Below are 12,951 nucleotides of genomic sequence, written 5' to 3'. Positions count from 1 at the left end.
TGTGAGCCACCGCGCCTGGCGTAAATCATTTTCAAGTTAAATATACATATGGTCAGTGCCACTGTATTCTGTAGGTGATTGGAATGCATAATTATGTCTATATTCATTTTGGAAAGATATTTTGATAAATTTGGCCAAACCACAATTTAAGACTTTATGACAACATTAACATTTAAAATATACAAATTTTAAAGAAAAAAATATATACAAATTTAAAACAGACTGAGAGGAGTATGCAACATATGTAATAAAGCAGAAATATACATATTGCACTCCTACAAAGAGAATGAAATGGTAAAATAGGTAAAGAATATGAATAGGCAGTTTCAGAAGAGGAAACAGTGGCCAACAAACATTTGATAAAGATGCATGGTCTCATTAGGAGTTTGAGAAATGCGTATTAAAACACAATAATAGCATACTATTATGCAGCTGTATAAAAAAATGAGGAAGTTCTCTCTGTGAACTAATAGGAAGAGATCTCGTGTTAAGAAAAGCAAGTGGGGAACAGTGTTATGTGGTAATGTTATTTTTTTTTTTTTTGATGATTATAGAAATACTGGAAGGATACTCATGAAACTAGTAAAGGTAATTACTTGTTGGGGTTGTGGGTCCGGGGTGGGCCGAGGAGGAGCAGTGAGTAGTGTAAATACTTCCGTTGAGGATTTTTAATGTATACATTTCTGTGTTTGGGCTTTTGAGCTATATGAAAGTATTGCCTGTTGAAAAAGGAAAAATATGTGAAGAAGACTTCATAGAACTTGATGACCAACTGTCTTAGTCCATTTGGGGTACTATAACAAAATATAAACTAGTGACTCACAAACAATAGAAATTCATTTCTCACAGTTCTGGAGGCTGGGAAGTTCAAGATCAAGGTGGTGGCAGATTCCATGGCTGGTGAGGGCCCATTTCCTGCTTTATAGATGGAGCCACCTTGCTGTGCCCTCATATGGTGAAGGGACAAAGCAGTTATCTGGCAGTAATTCCATCCATGAAATTATGAATGGAATGATAAGGTTTGCCCTCATGACCTAATCATCACTCAAAGTCCCCATCTACTAATACCATCACCTTGGGGTTAGGATTTCAACATGTTAATTTTGTGGGGACACAAACATTGAGACCAGCTGTGTGTAGAGGATGAGGGAGAGGGAAGAGTTGAAGATAACTCCCAGATTTCTAAATTGGGAAGTAAAGAGGGTGATAATATTAACAGGTAATGCAGAAGGAAGATTAGGTTTTGTCATGTGCCTGGGAAGTTCTGGACATGCTAACTGACAAATCCTTACTTCTTCTTAGTTTAGGGTGTATGGGTATAATTTATGTACTTTAGATATGGAACTTTTGAGCTTATCTTAAACATGAATATTAAGTAGTCATCAATAAATATTTTTTATCTGTAGACATTTATATTCTGGGTTAATTTTTAGAAAATTATGACATTTTATAGTCATAATAGGGACACTGATAAGCACAGGTAGAATGCAGATAGAGAAATAGAGAATGTATATCTGATAAATATATAGCTTAGGTGGAAAGTAAGAATTTAATTTATTAACATGGTTTCAAGAAGTTTTTTTTTTTCCCAAGGTGGAGTCTTACTCTGTTGCTCAGGCTGGAGTGCAGTGGCACAGTCTTGACTCACTGCAACCTCTGCCTCCCAGGTTCAAGTGATTCTCCCGCCTCGGCCTACCAGATAGCTGGGATTACAGGTGCCTGCCACCATACCTGGTTAATTACTGGTTATTTATTTGTTTGTTTTTTGAGATGGAATCTCACTTTGTTGCCCAGACTGGAGTGCAGCGGTGTGATCTTGGCTCACTGCAACCTCTGCCTACCAGGCTCAAGCAGTGCTCCCACCCCAGCCTCCTGAGTAACTGGGACTACAGGCACGCACCACCATGCCTGGCTAGTTTTGTATTTTTAGTACAGACAGTGTTTCACCATGTTGACCAGACTGGTTTTGAACGCCTGACCCTGAGATCAGGGTCACCTGAGTGATCTGCCCGTCTTGGCCTCCCAAAGTGCTGCGATTACAGGTGGGAACCACCACACCCAGCTGCTGGTTAATTTTTGTGTTTTTAGTAGAGATGGGGTTTCACTATGTTGGCTAGGCTGGTCTCAAACTCCAGACCTCAGGTGATCTGCCCGCCTTGGCCTCCCAAAGTGAGACGTGAGCTACTGTGTTTGGCCTATGGTTCCAATTTAATGACATCTTTTGATGTCTGAAATTCAAAGAAACAAATAGATTTGAATAAGGAAGTGATCATGGTAGATAGCTTATATTGGCTCACGCCTGTAATCCTGGCACTTTTCAAGGCCCAGGTGGATCACTTAAGCCCAGGAGTTCAAGACCAGTCTGTGTAACATGGTGAAGCCCCGTCTCTACAAAAAATAAAAAAAGTAGTTGGGCATGGTGGTGTGTGCCTGTAGTCCCAGCTACTCAGGAGGCTGAGGTGGGAGGATCTCTTGAGCCCAGGAGGTGTAGGTTGCAGTGAGCTGACATTGCACCACTACACTCCAGCCTGGGAGACAGAGCTCTGAAACAAAAACAAATCTCTTTGAAGTTTAGGGAAGTTTATAACAGCACAGAAATTTTTTTTATGTAGTACGTTTGGGAGTAACTGTATATAAAACAAAGAAGTTTAACCTAATGGAGACAAGGAGTCATAACATGTTGGGTGCTACTTAAAACAAGCTCTTGGCCGGGTGTGGTGGCTCATGCCTGTAATCCCAGCACTTTGGGAGGTTGAGGCGGGTGGATCGCCTGAGGTCAGGAGTTCGAGACCAGCCTGACCAACATGGTGAAACCCCATCTCTACTAAAAATACAAAAATTAGCTGGGCGTGGTGGCATGCACCTGTAATCCCAGCTACTCGGGAGGCTGAGGCAGGAGAATCACTTGAACCTGGGAGGCGGAGGTTGCAGTGAGCCAGGGTCTCACCACTACATTCCATCCTGGGCCACAGAGTGAGACTCCATCTCAAAACACAAAAAACAAAAAAACCAAGCTTTTGCTATATAATTTAGAGTTTAAATTTTTTTTGAATGAATTATATTTCAGAATCTGATTTTTGAGGTTCTCATTTATCCATACTACTTTTACCTGAGTTTTATTTGGCCAGAGTCTAAAATTAAGTAAAAGAGGAGCACAGATAAAGCACATACTTGCAAATAAATGTAGTAGTTTTTTTCTGGATTTAAGTTAGTAAGGATTTGGGTATGGAACAGTAACGAAAATGAACTAAGTAATTCTTTTTTTTTCTTTTTTAATTGAGACAGGGTCTGTCTCTGACACCCAGGCTGGAGTGCAGTGGGGCAATCTCAGCTCACTGCAGGCCTCTACTTCTTGGGCTTTGGTGATCCTCTCACTTCAGCCTCCCAAGTAGCTGGGACCACATGCTCGCACCACCACACCTGGCTAATTTTTTGTATTTTTTGGTGGAGATGAAGTTTCTTCATGTTGTCCAGGCTGGTCTTGAACTCCTGAGCTCAAGTGATCTGCTTGCCTCAGCCTCCCAGAGTGCTGGGATTACTACAAGCGTGAAGCACTGTACTCAGGCAGTACTTTTTGCTTGAGATTCAAAACTTTTAAGCATGTATGTCTGAAGAGAAGAGAGTTTACTAGTAAAAGTTTACTTTTTAAGATTCTTTTATTGCTGGCTTAGTCTTTCAAAAAATGCTTTAAAAATTACAAATAATATTATAGAATCTCATAACAGTTGGAGGTGGTCTTGTTTATGTGAGAGTGAAAAGGGTCTGAAACTTGCTGTTCTGTCACCTCCAACCTGTGCTTACCTCTTTAGCCACTGTCCTTCTTGCTACTAAAGTCTGGAGCTTTGGGAAACACAAATTGAGAAATGCTGGATTGGGCTGGGCTAGAGTTTTGGATGGGCTCTGACCTCTTCATATATATGTTTTTATATATATATATAAAAATAAGTAATTTTTTCTTTTTGAGACAAGGTCTCACTCTTTTGTCCAGGCTGGAGTGCAGTGGTGCGATCATGGCCCACTGCAGCCTCAACCTCTTGGGCTCAAGTGATCCTGCCACTTCAGCTTCCTGAGTAGCTGGGACTACAGGCACATGCCACCATGCCTGGCTGGCCTGAAGCTCCAGTGCTTAAGAGATCCCGCTGCCTCATCCTCTCAGTCATGTACCACCATGCCTGGCTACATTTAACTTCTTATAATAGATTTGTGTATATTTAATGGTAGTAAACCATAAAATAGACCAATATCTATATATATTTTATGCATTCTTGACATACCTAACTTTTTCTTAAGTTTTTAAATACGCAGTTTGTGAGTTTTGCATTTGAGACAGTGTCTTGTTCTGTTGCCCAGGATGGAGTGCAGTGGCATGAACATGGCTCACTGCAACTTTGACCTCCTGGGCTCAAGTGATCCTCCTTCTTCAGCCTCCTCAGTAGCTGGGACCACAGCTGTGTGCCACCATGCCTGGCTAATTAAAAAAAATTTTTTTTAAATTTTTTGTAGAGATGGAGTCTTGAACTCCTGAGCTTAAGCAATCCGCCTGCCTCAGCTTCCTGAAGTGCTGGGATTACAGGTGTGAGACACTGTACCTAGGCTTGTGAGTTTTTTTTTAATTGTCAAAGATCTCAAAATAATTTTTTTTTTTTTTGAGACAGAGTCTTGCTCTGCTGCCCAGGCTGGAGTGCAGTGGTGTGATCTTGGCTTACTGCAACCTCTGCCTCCTGGGTTCAAGCAGTTCTCCCTGCCTCAGCCTCCTGAGTAGCTAGGATTACAGGCACCTGCACCCATGTCTGGCTAATTTTTGTATTATTTTAATAGAGATGGGTTTTCGCCATATTGGCCAGACTTATCTCGATCTCCTGACCTCAGGTGATCCACCTGCCTTGACCTCCCAAAGTGCTGGGATTACAGGCGTGAGCCACCGTGCCTAGCCTCAAAATAATTTTCTAATATATTTTAAAAAGTGTGTGTGAGTGGACTGTGCAATTCAAATCTGGGTTGTTAAAGGGTCAGGTGTACATCAGGAAGGCCACTTCCAAATATATCTTGTTTCTGGATAATAGTAGCCTAGATTAGACGTCTTCTTTTTTTTTTTTTTTTTTTTTTGAGTCAGAGTCTTGCTCTATCGCCCAGGCTGGAGTGCAGCAGCATGATCTCGGCTCACTGCAACCTCTGCCTCTTGGGTTCAAGTGATTCTCCTGCCTCAGCCTCCTGAGTAGCTGGGATTACAGGCGCACGCCACCACGCCTGGCAAATTTTGTATTTTTAATAGAGATGGGGTTTCACCATGTTGGCCAGGCTGGTCTTGAACTCCTGACCTCATGATCCACCCGCCTTGGCCTCCCAAAGTGCTGGGATTACAGGTGTGAGCCACTGCGCCCGGCCGACCAGTCTTCTTTTTGAAGACAATTGAAAATGTTGGATAAAATATATAGAACATTACCTTAGTAGCTTTAAAGAACTGGGAAGAAAAGGAAATCTGTTAAGCCAAATTCTGGAAGAAAGCCTAAAGCAGGAAGTTAACAGACTATCTGGTGAACTGAAGCCACTTTTGCCTTCAATATGTTTGCCAATACCAAGAAATTTAGGTTTCTGTTCATCAGTCTTATGGGGTGAGGTGGACAGAAATTAAGATGCAGAGCCCACCCAACATGTGGGCATGCAAAGTCTTACGAGATATTCTTGCCTAATTAGGCTTGGGCTCCATATATCTACAGCTGAGAGGTAAGGATGAACCAGAACTAACCCCTTTTCATCACCTACCTCCCAATTAAATATCAAGGAATTTCAAGACAAGTTGTGTTGGTAATGAGCAGAGCAGGAGGTAAAAAGAGAAAGGAAACATGCAAACAAAAGTCTTTACAAAGCTGTGCCTGTAGCATAGGTGGGAAAGGGAACCGTAAGCCATACTTAATTTAGGTTGGTTCCTGACTCCAGGTGCTTGTCAGAAGCAAATGCAAATGTTCTCCAAAGGAAGGCTCCTTCATCTTAGGCCTCCCCACAATTTTTTAAGGACAGTAATCAGCATATAGTCAAAGATATCTAGACGTACAAGGAGACAAGGAATCATAGGCATGAACCAGTAGAAACAACAGACAGCAGGAAAAGATTTTCATAGGCATCGTATAATAGAATTAAAAGATACATAATAAAACAACCAAGCTTACTGTGTTTACAGAAATAAGTGACAAATTTGAGAATAGGGAACAGGAAATGATTGTTTTTAAGTGGCATTATAGTTTTGAAAAAACCAAATCGAATTTTTGGAATAAAAAAATAACTGACTCAGGAGTTTGAGGCCAGCCTGGGCAACATGGTGAAACCTTGTCTGTACAGAAAATACAAAAAAAATTAGCTGGGTGTAGTGGCATGCGCCTGTAGTCCCAGCTACTTGAGAGGCTGATGTGGGAGCATCACTTGAGTTCAGGAAGTCAAGGTTATAGTGAGCCAAGGTTGTACCACCATGCTCCAGCCTGGGTGACAGAATGAGACTTTGTCTCACAAAAAAAAAAAAAAAAAAGAAAAAGATAAAGTAACTGAATTAAAAACTTAATGATGCAATTTGCAGCAGATTGGACACATCAGAAAAATTATCAAACTGGAATATAGATCAGATAAAATTATCCAGAATGTAGCATAGATGATGGCTAGAGGCAAAAAGTTGGGAAATGTAGAAGACAGTTTAAGAGATATGGGGATAGAGTGAGAGAGTCTTAATTGGAATTCCAGAAGGAAAGGAAGAGAGAATGGGACATTTGAAGAGATGATGGCTGATATTTTCCAGAACCAAGGAAAGATACCAAACCAGGATTCAAGAATTTCAATGAATCCTAATTAGGATAATAATAAGTCCACACCTAAACACATTGTAATAAAGTCACAGAAAACCAAAAGTAGCTGGAGAAAAAGAAAACCATCAAGGGAGCAAGAATTAGAGTAATAGATGACTTTTCTTTTCTTTTTTTCTTTTTCTTTTTTTTTTTTTTTGAGATGGAGTTTCGCTCTTGTTGCCCAGGCTGGAGTGCAATGGCGCAATCTGGGCTCACTGCAACCTCCGCCTTCTGGGTTCAAGCAATTCTCCTGCCTCAGCCTCCCTAGTAGCTGAGATTACAGGTGCCCACCACCAAACGCAGCTAATTTTTTGTATTTTTAGTAGAGACGAGGTTTTACTATGTTGGCCAGGCTGGTCTCGAACTCCTGACCTCAGGTGATCCACATGCCTCAGCCTCCCAAAGTGTTGGGATTACAGGCGTGAGCCACCATGCCTGGCTAGATGACTTTTCAGCAGCAACAGTGGAAATCAGCAGACAGTGAAATGTCTGCTATATGGAAAGAAAACTACCTGTCAATCTAGAATTTTATGCCCAGTGAAAATATATTTAAAGAATGATGGTAAAATAATGATATTTTCAGATAAAAACAACTTGTCACCAACATCTCACCTATGAAAGATCATTTAAAGCAGCACTGTTCAATAGAAGTTTCTGTGGAAATGGGAATGTTATTTATTTTTTTCCTGAGACAGGGTCTCACTCTGTCACCCAGGCTGGAGTGTGGTGCAATCATGGCTCACTGAGCTAAAAATAATATATTTATGGATTAAGTAATGTGATAATGTGATAATAATGGGATCACTCAGGCAATCCTCCCATCTCAGCCTCCTGAGTAGCTGGGACCACAGATGCACACAACCTCAACCTGGCTAATTTTAAAAATTATTTGTAGAGACGAGGTCTCGCTATGTTGCTCAGGCTCAAACTCCTGTGCTCAAGTGATTCTCCCACCTCAGTCCTACAAAGTGCTGGGATTGTAGGTGTGAGCCACCACGTTTGGCCTGGAAATGTTCTTTTTCTGTGCTGTCCAATATTTTAGTCATAAGCTACTTAGGGCTATTGAGTACTTGAAATATGGCTAGTGTAGCCAATAAACTGAATTTTTATTTTTAATTAATTTTAATTTTAATTTTTAATTTTTATTAAATAGCCACATGCACCATATTGGACAGTATGTTTTTAAAGGATATACTTAGGACAGAATGAAATTGATCCCAAATCACAAAATGAAATGTATGAAGAGTAAATTAAAGGTAAAGAAAATGATACATATTTAGAGAATGAAAATGAATATGGATTGCGTTAAACATAGTAAAAATGTCTAATGGATTAAAAACAAGAGAATAACAAATAGGATAGGTAGAGTCTAGGATTTAAGGTCCTTGTCTTACCTAGAAGGATAGTAATTTTAAAAAAACCTCTTTGTTATGGAAAATTTTAAATATGTAAAAGAGCATAATGAATCCTTATGTATTTATTACCTACCTTCAACAGTTATGAATTCATGACTAAAGTGTTTTTTATATATATCCCAAGTATTTTAAAGTAAGTCCTAACAATCACATTATTTAACCCATAAATATATTGTTCTTATAAAAGATATGGGCTTAAAGTATAATACTAGTATCATATACAGAAAAAAATCAATAATAATTTCTTAGCATTACATAGTTAGTATTCACATTTTCCCAATTATCTAAAAAAAGATTTAAAAAATTATATTTGGTTTCTTCAAACTGGAATCCAAACAGGGTCTACATATTGCATTTTGTTGATGTGTCACTTATGTCTTTTAAAATCTATAGATTTTTTGGGAAAAGAGAGAATAAAGATTTTGATTAGACTTTACTGCATGGTATAATTTCTAGAAAACCAACAAAAGAACAGAAACAGAGGGTATAAATTCCAAATCAGTAGAGGAAATAAATAGAATGCTAAAAAGAATTGAGGTAAAAGAAGGCAGCAACAACAAAGGAGAGAAAAGAAACTGGACAGGGGGCTGGGCACGGTGGCTCACACCTATAATCCCAGCACTTTGGGAGGCCGAGGCAGGTGGATTGCTTGAGGTCAGGAGTTCGAGACCAGCATGATCAACATGGTAAAACCCCGTCTCTACTAAAAATACAAAAATTAGCAGAGTGTGATGGTGCATGCCTGTAATCCCAGCTACTTGGGAGGCTGAGACGGGAGAATCGCTTGAACCCAGGAGGTGGAGGTTGCAGTGAGCCGAGATCATGCGACTGCACTCCAGCCTGGGCAACAGAGCGAGACTCTATTTCAAAAAAAAACAAAACAACAACAACAAAAAAAACTGAACAGGGGATAAATGGAAAGCATAAAATATGATGTTAGATTTAACTTAAATATATAGTAATTAAAGATAAATTGTCTAATAACCACACAGGTATCATCCAGTCCTGAGGTGCCAGCAGCTCTTGCCTGGAATAATTTTCTAACTAGTACACTTGCTTCAGTTCTTGCTTTCCACTATGTATTAACCAAATGATAACGGGAGTAGCCTCTTAACAATGTAAATCACATCACAACACTCTCCTGTTTAAAACTTTCTGACGACTTGCTAGTAATCTCAATAAAATTCACTCTTTGCTAGTGCCTATAAGGCTCTATGTGATCCAGCCCATTCGTATTTCTATGATTGCATTTCCTGTTATACTTCTTCACTGTAGCTCAGGACCCTTACATATGCTGTTGCATTTCCCTGGATCACCACGGTCAGCCAGAATTCTTAGTTCTAAGCAGTCAAATAATCTCTGGTTAATTTAACAGAAAAGGAATTTATCACAGGAGGAAGCTGCTACCACTACTGTTATTGGAATCTGCTACCATGTTTGCTACAAAGGGTTCTACACACTCTTGGGTTTTTTATGCACTATCTTCTACATTAAGGTCCAGCACAGATGCTTCTCTTGTGGAGTGGAGGTCATATGACTGTACCCTTGCCTTATGGGAAGCAAGGAAAGCAAATATTCAGTAGTAGGCAGAGGTTTCTGCCTTCTTTCAAGATGCATATGGAAGGGAATTCCCCAAGGACAAGAAGGTGTTTTGATGCTAAGCAACCAAGAGAATGACTTGTGCATCATGGTGCTTCCTTTGGATCCTCCCTAGATTTGCTTTTCCCTTTCATTCCTGTTTCTACTCAGTTGTCACCTCCTCAGACAGGCCTTTTGTAATCAGTTTCTCCAAAATGGCAATTCTCTATCCCTAATCTAGTACTCTGTTTCTTACTCTGCCTTACCTTTTCTTCATACCATTTATCACTGCCACAACCACCACTACTACTACTACTTATTTACTTCTTTATTGTGAAGTTCTTATCCCAGAACATAAGCTCCTTGCTCTTCATTTACTCAGTAAACATTTGTTTGTTGAATGAAGGAGGAACATAGAGATTATGCTATATATTGCTGAGGAAATTTAAGAGCTCATCTTAGAAAGTTTTGTTGGAGAAAAGATCTTTTAAAAACGGGCTTTGATTGAAGTATAGAATTTGGAGAGAAAGGATGTAACCATTCTAAACTGGGAAAATAGCATGAGGGGAGACATTGGGTCTGGAATAAGGTAAGTGTGTATGGGATGAGGAAGGAGAATTGGGTCTGGAATAAGGTAAGTGTGTATGAGATGAGGAAGGAGAATTGTTTAAAATCGGATGACTGTCAGGACCCTATATTAAGAGAAAAATGGATGAAGTAGATGTGTGAGGCAGTTGATAGAGGGACTCAAATTGCAAGATGAGATCTTGTGATTGCTAGAGTAAGAGATAACTAGTTTTTTTTTAAAGTATACAGTGGTATTTTCACATAACCGAGTACTATGCAGCTGTAAAACAGAATGAGAAAAATCTCTATGCAGTATTTTCCAGGATATATGTTAAATGGGAAAAAAAGCAAAGTACAGAACAATGTGTGTTTAGTATGTTCCTTTGGTGTGAGAAGTAGGAAATGGTGGCTGGGCGTGGTGACTCATGCCTGTAATCCCAGCACTTTGGGAGGCCGAGGTGGGAGGATTGCTTGAGCTCCGGAGTTTGAGACCAGCCTGGGCAACATGTCAAAACCTCGTCTCTCCAAAAATTAGAATTAGTCGGGTGTGGTGATGCGTGCCTGTAGTCCCAGCTACTTGGGAGGCTGAGGTGGGAGGATCACCTGAATCTGAGAGGTCGAGGCTGCAGTAAGCCATGATCACACCACTGCATTCCAGCCTGGGTGACAGAATGAGACCTTGCCTTCAGGGAAAAAAAAAAAAGAAAAAAGTAGAGTGGAAGGGTGGAGAATAAGAATATGAGTATATGTAAATTTGTTTATGTTGCAAAGAGAAACACTGAAAAGACAAATTAGAAACTAATAAAATTGTTACCCTATGGTAGAGGGTATGGGAAATAAATGAAGTAGGGATGGAAATGTGATTTCTGAGTGTGTCTTTTTATTATTTAGTTCTGACTTTTGAATTATGTAAATACTTTACACATTCAAAAATTATAGTAAAATCAAAATTTTTTTAAATCTTTAAAATTGAAGACAAACTTGAACAATTGTATCCATGTTTATATCAAAATAGTTATTTAAATACATGGAGAAAAACGATTTCAGGTGACTTTGGAGCTTAATACTAAATGGCATATATGCTAAGGATAAAAGAACTGCAAAAAAACCCCCACCTTTATTCATTTTATTGCTAGTTGTAATATTGGTATTTTAATTTTGACACCATATGATATGTATTGTAGGATAAAGGCAGTAAGTCTTTATGCAAATGTATTACGAATCAATAGAGGTACAAGTATAAAATCAAAGAAGCTAAGCACAAAACCTATAATTTTGAACCTGAATTATAAATATCAATATAAATTCATCATTTATAATATACATTTCTTAATCCATATAAATTTGTTCCTTAGCTCTGTCCACTGAGAGGACCTAGAAACACTTTGTCATCTTGGTAGATGTGAGCTCTTCTAATACCCTAATTTTGGTCTTTAAATACTTGTACTTGAAAGAATCCAAGACTCCTTGAAGAAATGACCAATTCTGGATCTGGAGCAGGGGACATGCGTAACCTGGAACATTCTTGTGCCAAAACCAAGAAAGCTTTCAAAGATGGAAAAGCCAAATCGAAAAGGCTCTCCTTGGCCAAAATTGGGACAATTTGAACATCAGAAGAAATAAGGAGAATAATTTCTTGAGAAAATGATTATATAACAATAAATAGAACAAATGGAGGTGGCTAGGTGGCTATTATTCTTTACTCTGAAAATTGGTAATGAAAAACAATTATATATTTGAACTGCCTTTTGAGTGGGAACCATTTTATATTTAGTGAGGGATGCCAAGTGATGTAGAAGGAATTAAAGAATTTGAAAGTGACAATTTGTTACAACCTGTTATGAATAATTGATTTGGGCCAGGATCGTTAATGGAAGCTAAAACTGTTAGACAAAAATATTTGATTGGGAATTGGATATTCCCATGGAGCCAAAGTATGATTCCACAGATTACTAGTTGGCCTCAAGCTAAAAGAATATAACTTTACATTGGAAGGATTAGACTATCACTAACCTAGCTATTATTCTTAGTATCATTAAAAGTGATCCAAAAAAGATGTGCTTCCTGATGTTCTTCAATATCCAGCATGTTGCTATTGACATTTTTTGTCTAAAATATTAAATCTGAATTTTAATTAACTTCAGAGACTTTTAGTTTGTAAGACATATGGAAGATCAAGAAATTACATGCTATCTTGAGGAAGCAATAAAAAAAACTCAGTATGAGGTACAGATGAACCGACCATTCTTTTCAACAAATCAATGTCATGAGGGAGAAAAACAGGGGAGAGGTAGATGAGAGAAAGGGAAAGTGTCCTAGAATAAACTTGATTTAGAGATAGAGTAACCAAATAAAACATGTGTAAGCTGTAAAGTACAATTTTTTTTTTTTTTTAGAAAGGAATAGGATGAAGCAAGATGACCAGCTTTTAATTTAGAATGTCAATGATGGGTATATAGGTATGTGTATAATCAAACACACAACCACACATATACAGTATATATTATATATATGCATGTATATTTTCTATATTTGAAAATTTGTATAATGAAAATTTAATT

General features: G+C 38.6%; 1 protein-coding gene across 7 annotated transcripts in view; it reads left to right on the top strand.

Annotated features, from left to right (window-relative positions):
- The window catches only part of GABPB1 (GA binding protein transcription factor subunit beta 1), a 79,759-nt gene that overhangs the window by 14,071 nt on the left and 52,737 nt on the right, over positions 1-12,951 (top strand). The window lies entirely within an intron of this gene.

Source organism: Pongo abelii, chromosome 16 (genome assembly GCF_028885655.2).
Source record: "Pongo abelii isolate AG06213 chromosome 16, NHGRI_mPonAbe1-v2.0_pri, whole genome shotgun sequence".
NCBI lineage: Eukaryota > Metazoa > Chordata > Mammalia > Primates > Hominidae > Pongo > Pongo abelii.
Note: the sequence above shows the minus strand (reverse complement) of the source record. Positions and strands in the feature narration are given on the sequence as shown.